Raw genomic sequence first — 15,859 nt, 5'->3', positions numbered from 1 at the left:
AAACAGATGGAAAAACATTCCATGCTCATGGTTAGGAAGAAGCATAGACTCAAAATATTGTGAAAGTGGCCATACTGCTCAAAGTAATCTATAGATTCAATGCTATCCCCATCAAGCTACCACTGACCTTCTTCACAGAACGGGAAAAACCACTTTAAACTTCATATGGAATCACAAAAGACCCCGCATAGCCAAGACAATCCTAAGCAAAAAGAACAAAGCCGGAGGCATCACACAGCGAGACTTCAAACTATACTACAAGGCTACAGTAATCAAAACAGCATGGTACTGGTATCAAAACAGAGACATAGACCAATGGAACAGAACATAGACCCTGAAGAAACACCACAATCTACAACCATCAGATCTTTGACAAACCTGACAAAAACAAGCAATGGGGAAAGGACTCCATGTTTAATAAATGGTGTTGGGAAAACTGGCTAGCATTTGCTGAAAGAAGAAACTGGACACCTACCTGTCACCTTACACTAAAGTTAACTCCAGATGGATTAAAGATTTAAACATAAAACCTAACATCATAAAAACACTGGAAGAAAAGTAGGCAAAACCATCCAGGGCATAGGCATAGGCAAGGACTTCATGACTAAAACACCAAAAGCAATGGCAATAAAAGCCAAAATAGACAAATGGCATCTTGTTAAGATTCAGAACTTCTGTACAGCAAGAGAAACCATCATTAGAGTGAATTGGCAACCAACAGAATGGGAAACAGTATTTGCAATCTACCTATCTGACAAAGGGCTAATATCCAGAATCTACAAAGCACTAAAACAGATTTACAAGAAAAAAACAAACAAGCCCATTCAAAAGTCAGCGAAGAATATGAACAGACACTTTTCAAAAGAAGACATATATGAGGCCAACAAACATGAAAAAATGCCCATCATCACTGGTCATTAGAGAAATGCAAATCAAAACCACATTGAGATATCATCTCACGCCAGTTAGAATGGCGATCATTAAAAAATCTGGAGACAGCAGATGCTGGAGAGGATGTGGAGATATAGGAATACTCTTACACAGTTGGTGGGAGTGTAAATTAGTTCAACCACTGTGGAAGACAGTGTGGCAATTTATCAAGGACCTAGAAATAGAAATTCCATTTGACCCAGCAATCCCATTACTGGGCACATACCCAAAGAACTATAAATCGTTCTACTATAAAGACACATGCACATGTATGTTTATTGCAGCCCTTTGTACAATAGCAAAGACCTGGAACCTACCCAAATACCCATCAATGATAGGCTGGACAAAGAAAATGTGGCACATATACACCATGGAATACTATACAGCCATAAATAATGATGAGTTCGTGTCCTTTGTAGAGTCTTGGATGAATTTGGAAACCATCATTCTCAGCAAACTGACACAAGAACAGAAAGCCAAACATATGTTCTCAGTCATAGGTGGGTGTTGAACAATGAGAACATATGGACTCAGGAAGAGCAGCTTCACACACTGGGGGAAGTTGGGGGGATAGAGGAGAGACAGCGGGGTGTGGGGAGGGAGGTGAGTGTGGGGAGGGATAACATGGGGAGAAAAGCCAGATATAGTATGCAACTAAAGTTAAATAAATAAATTTGGGGGGTGAGTTCCAAGATGGCTGATTAGGAGCAGCTCAGGATTGCAGCTCCCACCCAAACTGCAGAGGGTGAGTGGTTGCCACATTTCCAGATGGACTTTTATTGCCCACAGACCAGGAGATTCCCATGTGGAGGAGCCCCATGAATTGCCAGCGTGGCTGTTTTGGCTGGCGCGGTGGGTCTCTGCACAAAATACATGGGTCTCGGTGCTGTTTTAGCTGATGATTGGAGCTCCTGGGAGACAGAGTCACCCATTCAACTGATAAAAAGGGACTGAAACAGGGAGCCAGGCGAGGAGACTCCTGGCCAAAAAACATCATGAATCTCTGTGAGGCTGTTTCAGCCAGCGCAGTGGGTTGCCGCACAGGAAATCACACAGATCCTGGTGTCTTTTCAACAGGCTACTGGAATGCCTGGGAGATAGGGTCACCCATTCAACTGAAAAAAAGGGGACTGAAACAGGGAGCTAGGCCAGGAGATTCCTAGGCAAAAAAACGCCATGAGCCCCAGTGTGGCTGTTTCAGCTGGCTCAGTGGGTCTCTACAGAAAATCTCACACAAATCCAGGTGCCTTTTCAACTGGTGACTGGAATGTATGGGAGACAGAGTCACCCGTTCAACTGAAAAAAAGGGGAATGAAACAGGGAGCTAGGCCAGGAGATTCCCCAGTGAAAAAGTGCGATGAGTCTCCAGCGGCTATTTCAGCTGGCGTAGCTGGTCTACGCACAAGAAATCACACAAATCCAGTCACCGTTTCAACTGGTGACTGGGATGCCTGGGAGATAGAGTTGCCCATTCAATTGGAAAAAAAAAAAGGGGGTCTGAGGCAGGGAGCCAGGTGATCAGGCACAGCCTGTCCCACACCCACAAAAAACAGCAATCTGAAATTCTCTGGATTGAGAGTGTCACAGCAAGCACAGCTGAACCCGGGAAGGTCCAGCTCTGTGGGGGAGGGGCGTCCACCATTACCAAGGCAATCCACCATTACTGAGGTAGTCCGCCATTGCTGAGGCAGCCCGCCATTGCTGAGGCAGTCCACCATTACAGAGGTGGGTCGCCATTGCTCAGGCACTTCTAACTATACCTCTATAAACAGGACTGCAGGGAAGTTCATACGGCAGCTGGGCAGAGCCCACAGCAGCTCAGCAAAGCCTTTGCAGGCAGACTGTGACTAGGCTGCCTCCTCGCTGGGCAGGGCAGCCCTGAAAAAAGGCAGTAGCATGACAGAAACTTATAAAGAAAGCCCTAACTCCCCAGGACAGAGCACCTAGGGGGGAAAAAAGGTGTTTATGAGTTCTGCTGCAGCAGACTTAAACGTATCTGCGCAGCAGCTCTGAATGGAACAACAAAGCTCACAGCTCAGTACTTGAGCTCCTATAAAGGACAGACTGTCTCCTTAAGCAGTTCCCTGACCCTGTATATCCAAAGAGTCACATCATAAAGGAGAGCTCAGACAGACATCTGGCGGGATTACTTCTGGGACAAAGATGGCAGAAGAAGAAACTGGCAACCCTTACTATTCTGCAGCTGCAGCAGGTGGTCCCCAGGCAAGCAGGGCCTGGAGTGGACCTCAGCAGTCCTACAGCAGAGGGGCCTGACTGTTAGAAGAAAAACTAAGAAACAGAAAGAAATAACTTCATTATCAACAAACTGGATATCCACTCAGAGACCCCATCTGAAAGTCAACAACTACAAAGATGACAGGTAGATAAATCCACAAAGATGGGAAGAAACCAATGCAAAAAAGATGAAAACACCCCAAACCACAACACCTCTCCTCCTCCAAGAGATCAAAATTCCTCACTAGCAAGGGAACAAGACTGCACGGAGACTGAGTCTGATGAATTGACAGAAACAGGCTTCAGAAGGTGGGTAATAAGAAACTTCTCTGAGATAAAAGAACATGTTCTAACTCAATGCAAAGAAACTAAGAACCTTGAAAAAGGGTTTGACGAAATGCTAACGAGAATAAACAGCTTAGAGAAGAATATAAGTGAAATGATGGAGCTGAAAACACAACACAATAACTTAGCGAAGCATATACAAGTTTCAAAAGCCGAACTGACCAACCAGAAGAAAGGATATCAGAGGTTGAAGATCAACTCAATGAAGTAATACGAGAAGGCAAGATTAGAAAAAAAAAAAGCGTAAAAAGGAATGAACAAAGTCTCCAAGAAATATAGGACTATGTGGAAAGACCTAATCTATGTTTGATAGGTGTACCTGAATGTAACAGAGAATGAATCCAAGCTGGAAAATACTCTCCAGCATATTATCCAGGAAAATTTTCCCGACCTAGCAAGGTAGGCCAATATTCAAGTCCAGGAAATACAGAGAACACCACAAAGATATTCCTCAAGAAGAGCAACCCTAACGCACATAATCGTCAGATTCACCAGGGTTGAAATGAGAAAATGCTAAGGGCAGCCAGAGAGAAAGTTCAGGTTACCCATAAAGGGAAGCCCGTCAAACTCACAGCAGATTTCTGAGCAGAAACCCTACGAGCCAGAAGAGAGAGGGGGCCAATATTCAACATCCTTAAAGAAAATAACTTTAAACCCAGAATTTCATATCCAGCCAAGCCAAGCTTCTTAAGCGAAGGAGAAATAAAATCCTTTATGAACAAGCAATTACTCAGATTTCATCACCACCAGGCCTGCTTTACAAGACCTCCTGAAAGAAGCACTAAACATATAAAGGAACAACCAGTACCAGCCACTCCAAAAACATACCAAATGGTAAACAGCATTGACACAATGAAGAAATTGCATCAACTAACAGGCAAAACAAGCAGCTAGCATCAAAATGGCAGGATCCAATTCACAAATAACAATATTAACCTTAAATGCAAATGAGCTAAAGGCCCCAATCAAAAGACACAGCTGGCAAGTGGGATAAAAAGTCAAAATCCGGGCCGGGCGCGGTGGCTCAAGCCTGTAATCCCAGCACTTTGGGAGGCCAAGGCGGGTGGATCACGAGGTCAAGAGATCGAGACCATCCTGGTCAACATGGTGAAACCCCGTCTCTACTAAAAATACAAAAAATCAGCTGGGCATGGTGGCACATGCCTGTAATCCCAGCTACTCAGGAGGCTGAGTCAGGAGAATTGCCTGAACCCAGGAGGCGGAGGTTGCGGTGAGCCGAGATCGTGCCATTGCACTCCAGCCTGGGCAACAAGAGCGAAATTCCGTCTCAAAAAAAAAAAAAAAAAAAAAAGTCAAAATCCATCGGTGTGCTGTATCCAGGAAACCCATCTCACATGAAAGGATACACATAGGTTCAAAATAAAGGGGTGGAGGGAGATTTATCAAGTAAATGGAGAACAAAAAAAAGCAGGAGTTGCAATCCTAGTCTCTGATAAAATAGAGTTTAAACCAATGAAGATCAAGAGAGACAAGGAAGGACATTACATAATGGTAAAAGGATCAAGGAAACAAGAAGACCTAACGATCCTAAATACATATGCACCCAATACAGGAGCACCCAGACACATAAAGCAAGTTCTTAATGACTTACGAAGAGACTTAGACTCCCACAAAATAATAGTGGGAGACTTTAACACTCCACTGTCAATATTAGATCAATGAGACAGAAAATTAACAAGGATACCCAGGACTTGAACTCAGACCTAGACTAAGCAAACCTAATAGACATTTACAGAACTCTCCACCCCAAATCCACAGAATATAGATTTTTCTCAGCACATCACACCTACTCTAAAAATGACCACATAATCACAAGTAAATTACTCCTCAGCAAATGCAAAAGAACGGAAATCATAACAAACAGTCTCTCAGACCACATTGCAATCAAGTTAGAACTCAGAATTCAGAAACTAACTCAGAACTGCACAACTTCATGGAAACTGAACAACTGACTCTTGAATGTTGACTGGATAAGCAACGAAATGAAGGCAGAAATAAAGCTTTTCTTCCAAACCAATAAGAATAAAGACCCAACATACCAGAATCTCTGGGACACATTTAAGGCCGTGTCTAGAGGTAAATATATAGCAATAAATGCCTACATGAGCAGCAAGGAAAGATCTAAAATTGGCACTCTATCGTCAAAATTGAAAGAGCTAGAGGAGCAAGATCAAAACAACTTAAAACCTAGCAGAAGACAAGAAATAACTATGATCAGAGCAGAACTGAAGGAGATAGAGACACAAAAATCCCTTCAAAAACTCAATATATCCAGGAGCTGGTTTTATGAAAAGATCAACAAAATAGACCACTAGCCAGATTAATAAAAATGAAAAGAGAATAATCAAACAGTTGCAGTAAAAAACGATAAAGGGGATATCACCACAAATTCCTCAGAAATACAAACCACCATCAGAGATTACTGCAAAAAACTCTATTCATGTAAACCAGTAAACCTGAAAGAAATAGACAAATTCCTGGACATTTGCATCCTCCCAAGCCTAAACCAGGAAGAAGTCAAAACCCTGAATAGACCGATAACAATGGCTGAAGTTGAGGCAGCAATTAATAGCCTACCAACCAAAAAAAGCCCAGGTCCAAATGGGTTCACAGCCGAATTCTACCAGACATACAAAGAAGAGCTGGTACCACTCCTTTTTAAACTATTACAAGCAATACAAAAAGAGGGAATCTTTCCCAAATCATTTTATGAAACCAACATCATCCTGATACCAAAACCCGGCAGAGACTCAACAAGAAAAGAAAACTTGAGGCCAATATCCATGATGAACATAGATGCAAAAATCTTCAATAAAATACTGGCAAACTGACTGCAACGGCCCATCAAAAAGCTTATCCATCACGATTAAGTAGGCTTCCTCCCGGGGATGAAAGTCTGGTTCAACATACACAAGTGTATAAATGTAATTCACCACATAAACAGACCAAAGACAAAAACCATATGATTATCTCAATATAGGCAGAGAAGGCATTTGACAAAATTCAGCAGCCCTTTATGTTAAAAGCTCTCAATAAACTAGATATTGAAGGAACGTATCTCAAAATAATAAAAGCTAATTATGACAAACCCACAGCCAATATTAGACTGAATGGACAAAATCTGGAAGCATTCCCTTTGAAATCTGGCACTAGACAAGGATGCCATCTTTCACCACTGCTATTCAGTATAGTACTGGAAGTTCTAGCCAGAGCAATCAGGCAAGAAAAAGAAATAAACGTTATTCAATTAGGAAAGGAGAAATTCAAATTGTCTCTATTTGCAGATGACATAATTGTATATTTAGGAGACCCCATTGTCTCAGCCCAAAATCTCCTGAAACTGATAAGCAACTTCAGCAAAGTCTCAGGATACAAAATCAATGTGCAGAAATCACAAGCATTCCTATACACCAATAACAGACTTAAAGAGAGCCAAATCAAGAATGAACTGGCATTCACAATTGCTACAAAGAAAATAAAATACCTAGGAATACAACAAACGAAGGATGTAAAGGATCTCTTCAAGAACTACAAACCACTGCTCAATAAAATAAGAGAGGACACAAACAGATGGAAAAGCATTCCATACTCATGGTTAGGAAGCAGCAATATTATGAAAATGGCCATACTGCCCAAAGTAATCTATAGATTCCATGCTATCCCCATCAAACTACCAATGACCTTCTCCACAGAACTGAAAAACAAAAACAAAACACACACAAAAAAAACTCTTTAAACTTCATATAGAACCAAAAGAGAGCCCGCATAGCCACGTCAATTCTAAGCAAAAAGAACAAAGCTGGAGGTATCATGCCATCTGACTTCAAACTACAACAAGGCTACAGTAGTCAAAACAGTAGGGTACGGGTACCAAAACAGTGATATAGACCCATGGAACAGAACAGAGGCCTTGGAGGCAATACAACATGTCTACAACCAACCGACCTTTGACAAACCTGACAAAAACAAGCAATGGGGAAAGGACTCCATGCTTAATAAATGGTGTTGGGAAAACTGGCTAGCCATGTGCAGAAAGCAGAAACTGGACCCCTTCCTGACACCTTACACTAAAATTAACTCCAGATGGATTAAAGGCTTAAACATAAGACCTAACACCATAAAAACTCTAGAAGAAAACCTAGGCAAAACCATTCGGGACATAGGCATAGGCAAGGAGTTCATGACTAAAACACCAATAGCATTGGCAACAAAAGCCAAAATAGACAAATGAGATCTAATTAAACTCCACAGCTTCTGCACAGGAAAAGAAACACTCATTAGAGTGAACCAGTAACCAACAGAGTGGGAAAAAATGTTTGCAATCTACCCATCTGACAAAGGGCTAATATCCAGAATCTACAAAGAATGAAAACAGATTTACAAGAAAAAAAAAACAAACAAACCCATTGAAAAGTGGGCAAAGGATATGAACAGACACTTTTCAAAAGAAGACATATGTGAGGCCAACAAACATATGAAAAAATGCTCATCATCACTGGTCATTAGAGAAATGCAAATCAAAACTACATTGAGATACCATCTCACGCCAGTTAGAATGGCGATCATTAAAAAATCTGGACACAACAGGCACTGGAGAGGATGTGGAGAAATAGGAACACTTTTACACTGTTGGTGGGAGTGTAAACTAGTTCAACCATTGTGGAAGGCAGTGTGGTGATTCCTCAAGGACCTAGAAATAGAAATTCCATTTGACCCAGCAATCCCATTACTGGGCATATATCCAAAGGGTTATAAATCATTCTACTTCATTCACTATGACTCATGGGAAACAAACAAACAAAAAAATCGTTCTACAATAAGGACACATGCACATGAATGTTCATTGCAGCACTGTTTACAATAGCAAAGACCTGGAACCAACCCAAATGCCCATCGGTGATAAACTGGACAGGGAAAATGTGGCACATATACACCATGGAATATTATGCAGCTGTAAAATAGGATGAGTTTGTGTCCTTTGTAGGGACATGGATGAACCTGGAAACCATCATTCTCAGCAAACTGCCAGAAGAACAGAAAATCAAACACTTCATTTTCTCACTCATAGGCAGGTGTTGAACAATGAGAACACATGGACACAGGGAGGGGAGCACTACACACTGGGGTCAGTTGGGGGGAAATAGGGGAGGGACGGTGGGGGGGTGGCGAGTTGGGTAGAGATAGCAAGGGGAGAGATGCCAGATGTAGGTGATGGGGAGGAAGGCAGCAAATCACACTGCCATGTGTGTACCTATGCAACAATCTTGCATGTTCTTCACATGTACCCCAAAACCTAAAATGCAATTAAAAAAAAACTAGCATAGACAGACAATAATAGACACAGACCCACAGGACTCAGATAGTAAGCTTATTAGACACAGATTATAGATTTCTGCAGGGAACTAGAAATTATTAAAATTACTAATTACTGAATGTGTTGTTTAGCAATTAATTTAGCCAATCGGCTAATTTACTAATTACTGAAAATTACATATCTGAAAAAGAACCAGAATGTAGTAGAAAGATATGGGAGAAAAGGCCACTTAATGCCCATATTTTAGACAGTTCTCTTAGCAGATGAGGGATAGAAGGGCACTTCCTGGCCAGGCGTGTAGTCCCAGCGACTCAGGAGGCTGAGGCAGGGGAATCACTTGAACTCAGCAAGCGGAGGTTGCAGTGAGCTGGTATCATGCCACTGCACTCCATCCCGGGCAACACAGCGAGACTCCATCTCATAAGAATAAATAGCAGGGCACGGTGGCTCACACCTGTAATCCCGGCACTTTGGGAGGCTGAGGTGGGTGGATCACTTGAGGTAAAGAGTTGGAGGCCAACCTGGCCATACCCCATCTCTACTACAAATATAAAAATTAGCTGGACGTGGTGGCAGACATCTGTAATCTCAGATGCTCAGGAGGCTGAGGCAGAATTGCTTGATCCCGGGAGGCAGAGGTTGCAGTGAGCCACTGAACTCCAGCACAGGTGACAGAGAGAGACTCCATCTCAAAAAAATTAATAAAAATTAAATAAAGCCCATCTTTTAAACAGTTCTCCTAGCAGACGAGGGATAGAAGAGTGCTTTCTTACCCTGGTAGCTCTGAGTGTCCAGTCTGTGCCCTTGCCCACCACACTTGATGGGGAAACAGTAGAGCAGCCTCCACTGCAAGCTGTACTGAAGATCCCACCCACACAGTGAGAGTTCCCTTTAGCCTGCACTTTGGAAGGGATGCATCCTGAGCTCTAAATGCATCATGTGCTAAGGTTCCACCCTCCCCTGAGCTGGGAAGTATGTCTTGGTCTTCTGTCTCCAGGGTGCTGGTGGCAGAGCCTGACATGGAGTGAGCACTCCATAGGTGCTTGTTCATTTTCCTAGGAACTCAGCAGGCTGGGCCTAACACCACTGCCTGCTAAGGCCTGGCAGGTGTAGGGACTCACTGACCCATGCCTGTTGCTCTTACAGAAAGGGGAGAGGAAGGTGGGTGGGAGTGGATGGAGAGTTGTCCTTTTAATAACGAGGGCCAGGGGCTGTAATAGGACCCAGTATAATTTATCTCGGGAAATAGCAGGGCCCCTCTCCTCTGGGGCCCATAGCCTGGCCTTACTTCTCTTCTCTCTTCCTTACAGTTTGAGATTTCATCTAAGCCAACACTAGGCTGCAAAGACATCAAACTCCACCTTCTACTCCTTGATGAGGGCAAGATTCTTGGCTGGGACAGAATAACCAGCATGGAATGCGAGAAACTCAGAACCACGTGTGCTTCAAATGCAGGGAAGAAGAACTGTTTGCCATTGCACTCAAAATACTTCTGAGGACATGAAACTCTCCTACTGGATAGGGTAATTCTCCCCCTTCCTCCACATCTCCACTGTAAACCAAGAGACAGCACAGCCAGCAAGTCCCAGCCCTGAAGAGAGAGCTCTACCTGGCTCCTGTTCATGCCCAAGGTATTTATTCACTTATTCAACAGCCATGTGGGAAGCCACCACTTCAGAAAGCTGACTGTGTGGACGGGGACAGGAAGCCAGGTTCTCAGCTGCCTGGTCCTGGCTTTCCCTGCCTGATCCAGGGGTCTCCTAGAGAGCTGCTCTCTTTGGGGTAGACACACTGCAACTGAATGCTTTGGAGGGCCTCTGTTTTGGTGGGGGCACCTGTGAACACGGGCCCCCAGGCTACAGCATTCAAAGTTTTTTTTACTTTCTTTTTGAACATAATTTTTCCTTTGAGTTTTCAACTAAAAAATGAAGCTAGCAGAATCCAAGAATGTGTCTCTGGATTGCTGAGGCTGATCATCCACTCAGGAGATGCGGATACGTGGGCAGCTATGGAATCTTCTCACTGATAGAGGGTGCCCTCAGGCCCTCTTTGGGCTGAGCCTTTGGAAGGAGATTGTAGGGTCCAGATTCCAGAGCAAAGGGTCAGGTGTCAGCCACGGGGACTGAGGCAAGCTGAGGGCCAGATGTCAGACTTGGCTGTCCCTTGCCTCCCCACCCATGAATCCCTGGTGCACTGCAGGTGCTAGATGAAGTTCAGAAGAAAGAACTCCAGGGTAAATGGGAACGAGAAGGTTGGTCCTCCACATTCCCACCCTGGAGGGAAGAGAAGAGAGGGTGGCTGGGATCTGAGTGTTTGCTATGGCTACAGCCTAAAGACCCCAGAGCCCAGGCACTGCTCCAAGTGCCTTGAAAGATGTTTGATCTTAAGCCTTACAATAGTCCAATGAGGAATGGATGATCTCCTTAATGAGGGAAGAAACAAAGGCTCAGAGAGTTGAGGGGATTCCCCCAAGGTCATATAACCTACAAATGCCCAGGACAGTGCTGATGCGGCCTGTCTGCTGCCCAATGCTGCCCAAGCTCAATCACCCCCCACCACTTCTGCTTTTGCAATAATAGCCTTCTGCCACATATTCTACCAGTTACTTTATGAAAGAAAGTCAAGTAAACTTTAGCCATTTCCCAAGCCATAATGGGTAGCTCCTGTTCAAAACACCCTGTAAATCAGGTCATGCAAGATCAGATACGCACCCACAACTGTTACAGGTGCTGTGCTAGCCACTGTTTTGGGGAACTCAGCCTAGGAATATGAGTGAAGAGACAACTCACAAAGAAAAGCAAATCACTGGCATGGAGGGGGCCCTGAGCAATTCAGAGACAGAAGCAACTAGAGTGTGCAGCCACCTGACCTGCTGGTTTCCCAATATGCCTAATGGATCCATTATGTCGGGTCCACAGAGAAAATGCAGAAGCCTTTCCTTCCTGCCTCCCACACTCTGTAGGTCAAGTATTTACCAAAAACGCAGCAGTGGACTGGACACCAGCAGAGATACAAAGAGGGAAAAACAGTTCTCCTTTCTCAAAGCAGGTTGGACATCATCAATATTTTGCAGTTAGAGGGTGTGGGTGGAGTGTGTGCATGCCCAGAATAAAGACAAACAGATGGGAGAGGGAATGATTCCAGCAGAAAAACCAATAAATATTCACATCTACAATGTACACTGAACTACAGCCTAGACAACATAGCAAGGCTCTGTCTCTACAAAAAATGTAAAAATTAGCCAGGCATGGTGGCACATGCCTATAATGTCAGCTACCCAGGAGGCTGAGGTGGGATGATCACTTGAGCCCAGGAGTTTAAAATTACAATAAACTGTGATCACATCACTGCACTCCAGCCTGGGCATCAGAGCAAGGCCCTATCTCTAAAACAAAACAAGACAAAATATTTACATAAAAATCAATGTATGAAAATCCAAAATAAAATATTAGCAAATAAACCCCACTGGGGCTTAAAGATACTTACCTAAACCAAGTGAGACTTGTACAGTGTGAAAAGGATGTTTCAAAATTAGAACATCTTTTCATTTCATTTATATGAATATGTTAAAAAATCATCATCATAGACGTTGAAAAGGCATTTGATGAAATTTACTACAAAATTTATAAAATGAACTTATCAAATTATAAAGAGGGATACTTCCTTAAATTACACACAATAAATGAAATTACACCCAGACATACACCCGTCAACCCAAAGAGCAGCATCATTTGTAAGGGATGGAAGCAATTGAAGCTTCCATCAACCTTTGGAACAAAAGAATGCCCTCTGTTATCACGATTATTTTGGAGGCCCTAGCTGATGAAACTAGGCAAGGAGGAAAGTAAGACATTAAAGAAAAAAGCAGAAGGTGAAATAGTTATATTTACTCTGAAAAATGAGACAGACAGATTTTGCTACGGAGTTAGGTGCAAAAGTGACATACTAAACAGCCTTCTTTTTCTTAATTTTTAAACTATACAGATGGGGCTGGGCACAGCTCATGCCTGTAATCCCAGCACTTTGGGAGACCAAGGCAGGTGGATTGCTTGAGGCCAGGAGTTCAATACCAGCCTGGCCAACATTACGAAACCCTGACTCTACTAATAATACAAAAATTAGCTGGGTGTAGTGAAACACACCTGTCATACCAGGTAGTCGGGAGGCTGAGGCATGACAATTGCTTGAACTTGGGAGGTGGAGATTGCAGTGAGCTGGAACTGCACTACTGTACTCCAGCCTGGGTGAGAGAGCAAGACCCTGTCTCAAAAAAAAAAAAAAAAAAAATAGAGATGGGGTCTTACTATGCTTCCCAGGCTGGTCTCAAACTCCTGGGTTGAAGCAATCCTTTTGCCTCAGTCTCCCAAAGTGCTAGGATTACAGGCCTGAGCCACCATACCTGGCCTCAGACAGTCTTCCTATGTACAAACAAGCAGTTAGAAAAGAGAAGAAAACATCCTATTTGCAAGAGCACACCCCCAAAAAACAAAACTCTCAGAAATAAACATGCAAAAATATACACACACAATCCATGTGAAGAAATCTTTCAATGAAACACTTTGAATGCGAAGAAAGCCACGCTGCGCATGTTATTGAGAAACGTTCAACCTTAAAAAGATGTCACGGCCAGATGTGGTGGCTCACACCTGTAATCCCAGCACTTTGGAAGGCCAAGGTGGGCAGATCACAAGGTCGGGAGTTCAAGAATAGCCTGAGCAGCATAGCGAAACCCTGTCTCTACTAAAAATACAAAAAAATTAGCCGGGCATGGTGGTCTGCATTTGTAGTCCCTGCTACTCAAGGGGCTGAGGCAGGACAATTGCTTGAACCTGGCAGGCAGAGGTTGCAGTGAGCCAAGATTGCACCACTGCACTCCAGCCTGGGTGACAGAGTGAGACTCCATCTCAAAAAACAAACAAACAAAAAATGTCATTATCAATATCAAGTGCCAGTGTGTGGAAGTGGAGCCTTCACACATGCTGGGGGAACATAGGACAGCATGGCTACTCCAAAAGAAAGTTTGGGTAAATATAAATTTACTTCTGGAGCCAGATGTAGTGGCTCAGGCCTGTAATCTCAGTATTTTGGGAAGCCAAGGTGGGTAGATCACCTGAAGTCAGAAGTTCAAGACCAAGCTTGGCCAAGATGGTGAAACGCCATCTCTACTAAAAAAAAAAAAAAAAAATCCCTAATGTGGTGGCAGGTGCCTGTAATCCCAGCTACACAGGAGGCTGAGGCAGAAGAATCACTTGAAACTGGAAGGCAGAGGTTGCAGTGAGCCAAGATCACACCACTGCACTCCAGCCTGGGTGACAGAGCAAGGCTCTGTCTCAAAAAACAAAAAAATTAGTTAGCTGTGGTGGCGCATGCCTGTAAGCCTAGATACTAGGGTGGCTGAGACAGAAGAATCACTTGAACCCGGGAGGTGTAGGTTGTAGTGAGTCAAGATCACGCCACTGCACTCCAGCTTGGGCAACTGAGTGAGACTGTCTCCAAACAAATAAATAAATAAAAATAAAGTGTCAGCATCAGTGGCTTTTTGTATACTCACAGAATGGTGCATCCATCACCACAATCAGTTTTAGAACATTTTCATTTGCCCAAGAAGAAACCCTGTTACCCTTAGTCATCAGCCTTCCCAATTCTTCCTTCCACCCCCAGCACTAGGTAACCAGTAATCTGCTCCCTGTCTCTCTGGATTTTCCCATCTGGGAATTTCATATAAATAGGATCATACAATATGTGGCCCTTGGTGACTGGCTGCTTGGACTTGGCATAAAGTGTCAGGCTTACCCACGTGTGGCCCGTGTCTGTGCTTCATTCCTTTTCACTGCCTTATTGTCCAAGTGGTGTCATAAGCACTGCAGGTGAACTGTGAGAAGTTAGTGTGTGTGTTGTCATCCCTAGAACAATTGATAAAGAAAGCATATACAGGTATTGATCGACTTACGACCTATGCAACTTACGACCATTCAACTTTATAACCACAATCACTAGCCACGACTGCTCCATGTCTGGCAGCGCAAACGTTGCCCAGCTGGGCATATGACAGTGCGGACCAGCTTCCGGCAGCACTACCATCTCCGAGTGCACCATTTCAACTGTTATCCCAGACTCGGTACAGCAATTTGTGTTTTGTGTCTTGGATATTTTTCATCAAACCCCGCCCAATAAACTTCTTATACATTTCGAAGCAATGGACCCAAACATCGAATGATTTGCAAGGATTGAATGGATGGCGCACGACGTGTTTCGTCCATATCGTGAAATTTATGAAGGAAAAAAGAAACATGCAATTCAGACAAAGCTCACCATGTTTATGAAAAACCAACTCCAGTAACCCCAACTGCTGCCTCAGATGACGACATCAACGATCCGCAGCCAAGCACCAGCGGCCAATAAAATATTTTGTACATGTTTATATATTTTGATATGTTTTGCAATTGGGAAAATGTTTCCTATGGTATTTTTTACACCTGTATTTTGTATTTTTGTATGCACCTGTATTTTGTAATTTTGTATGTTTTGCAAATATTAAACCAGTTGTACTGGTAATGCAGTGTTTTACTTAAACCTGACGAATGTAAAAATAAGAAACAAAATGATGTAGAGATGATACAAATGGCATAAAATGAACAAAGAAAATTATGATATATAACAATAATGAAAGAAAATTATGATAAAATATGACTTAAAGATTTTTATAACATCATTCCACAGTACTGTACATATAGCCTACTCAACTTACAACCAAATCGTGTTGCGACCAGTCTGTCGGAACCAGTTGTGGTCGTAAATCGAGCACTAGCTGTATAGCTAAAAACATAGAGCAAAAAGATACAGCCAAAAAGTTACTAGAGATGAAAGGATACGTGAAGAATCACTCCATTTATCCAAAAGGAGGCAAGAAAGGAGAAACAAAAAATAAAAGAGAAACAGGCCAGGCACACTGGCTCACTACTAAAAATACACACACACAAAAATTAGCAAGGCATAGCGGTGCACACCTGTAAT

The 15,859-nt window shown here is 43.1% G+C and overlaps 1 protein-coding gene across 1 annotated transcript in view; it reads left to right on the top strand.

Moving 5' to 3' along the window:
- The window catches only part of LOC116540902 (zinc finger protein 736), an 82,694-nt gene extending 71,941 nt beyond the window's left edge, over positions 1 to 10,753 (top strand). Inside the window, exon 5 of the mRNA XM_032264717.1 lies at positions 10,156 to 10,753. The gene's annotated coding sequence lies outside the window, so the exon portion shown is untranslated. The remainder of the gene's footprint in view (positions 1 to 10,155) is intronic.
- The last annotated feature ends 5,106 nt before the right edge of the window (positions 10,754 to 15,859 follow it).

Source organism: Sapajus apella, unplaced genomic scaffold (assembly GCF_009761245.1).
Source record: "Sapajus apella isolate SASKATOON/1434 unplaced genomic scaffold, GSC_monkey_1.0 scaffold146, whole genome shotgun sequence".
NCBI classification, from domain to species: domain Eukaryota; kingdom Metazoa; phylum Chordata; class Mammalia; order Primates; family Cebidae; genus Sapajus; species Sapajus apella.
The sequence above is the reverse complement of the archived record's forward strand: the minus strand, read 5'-3'. Positions and strand labels throughout refer to the sequence as shown.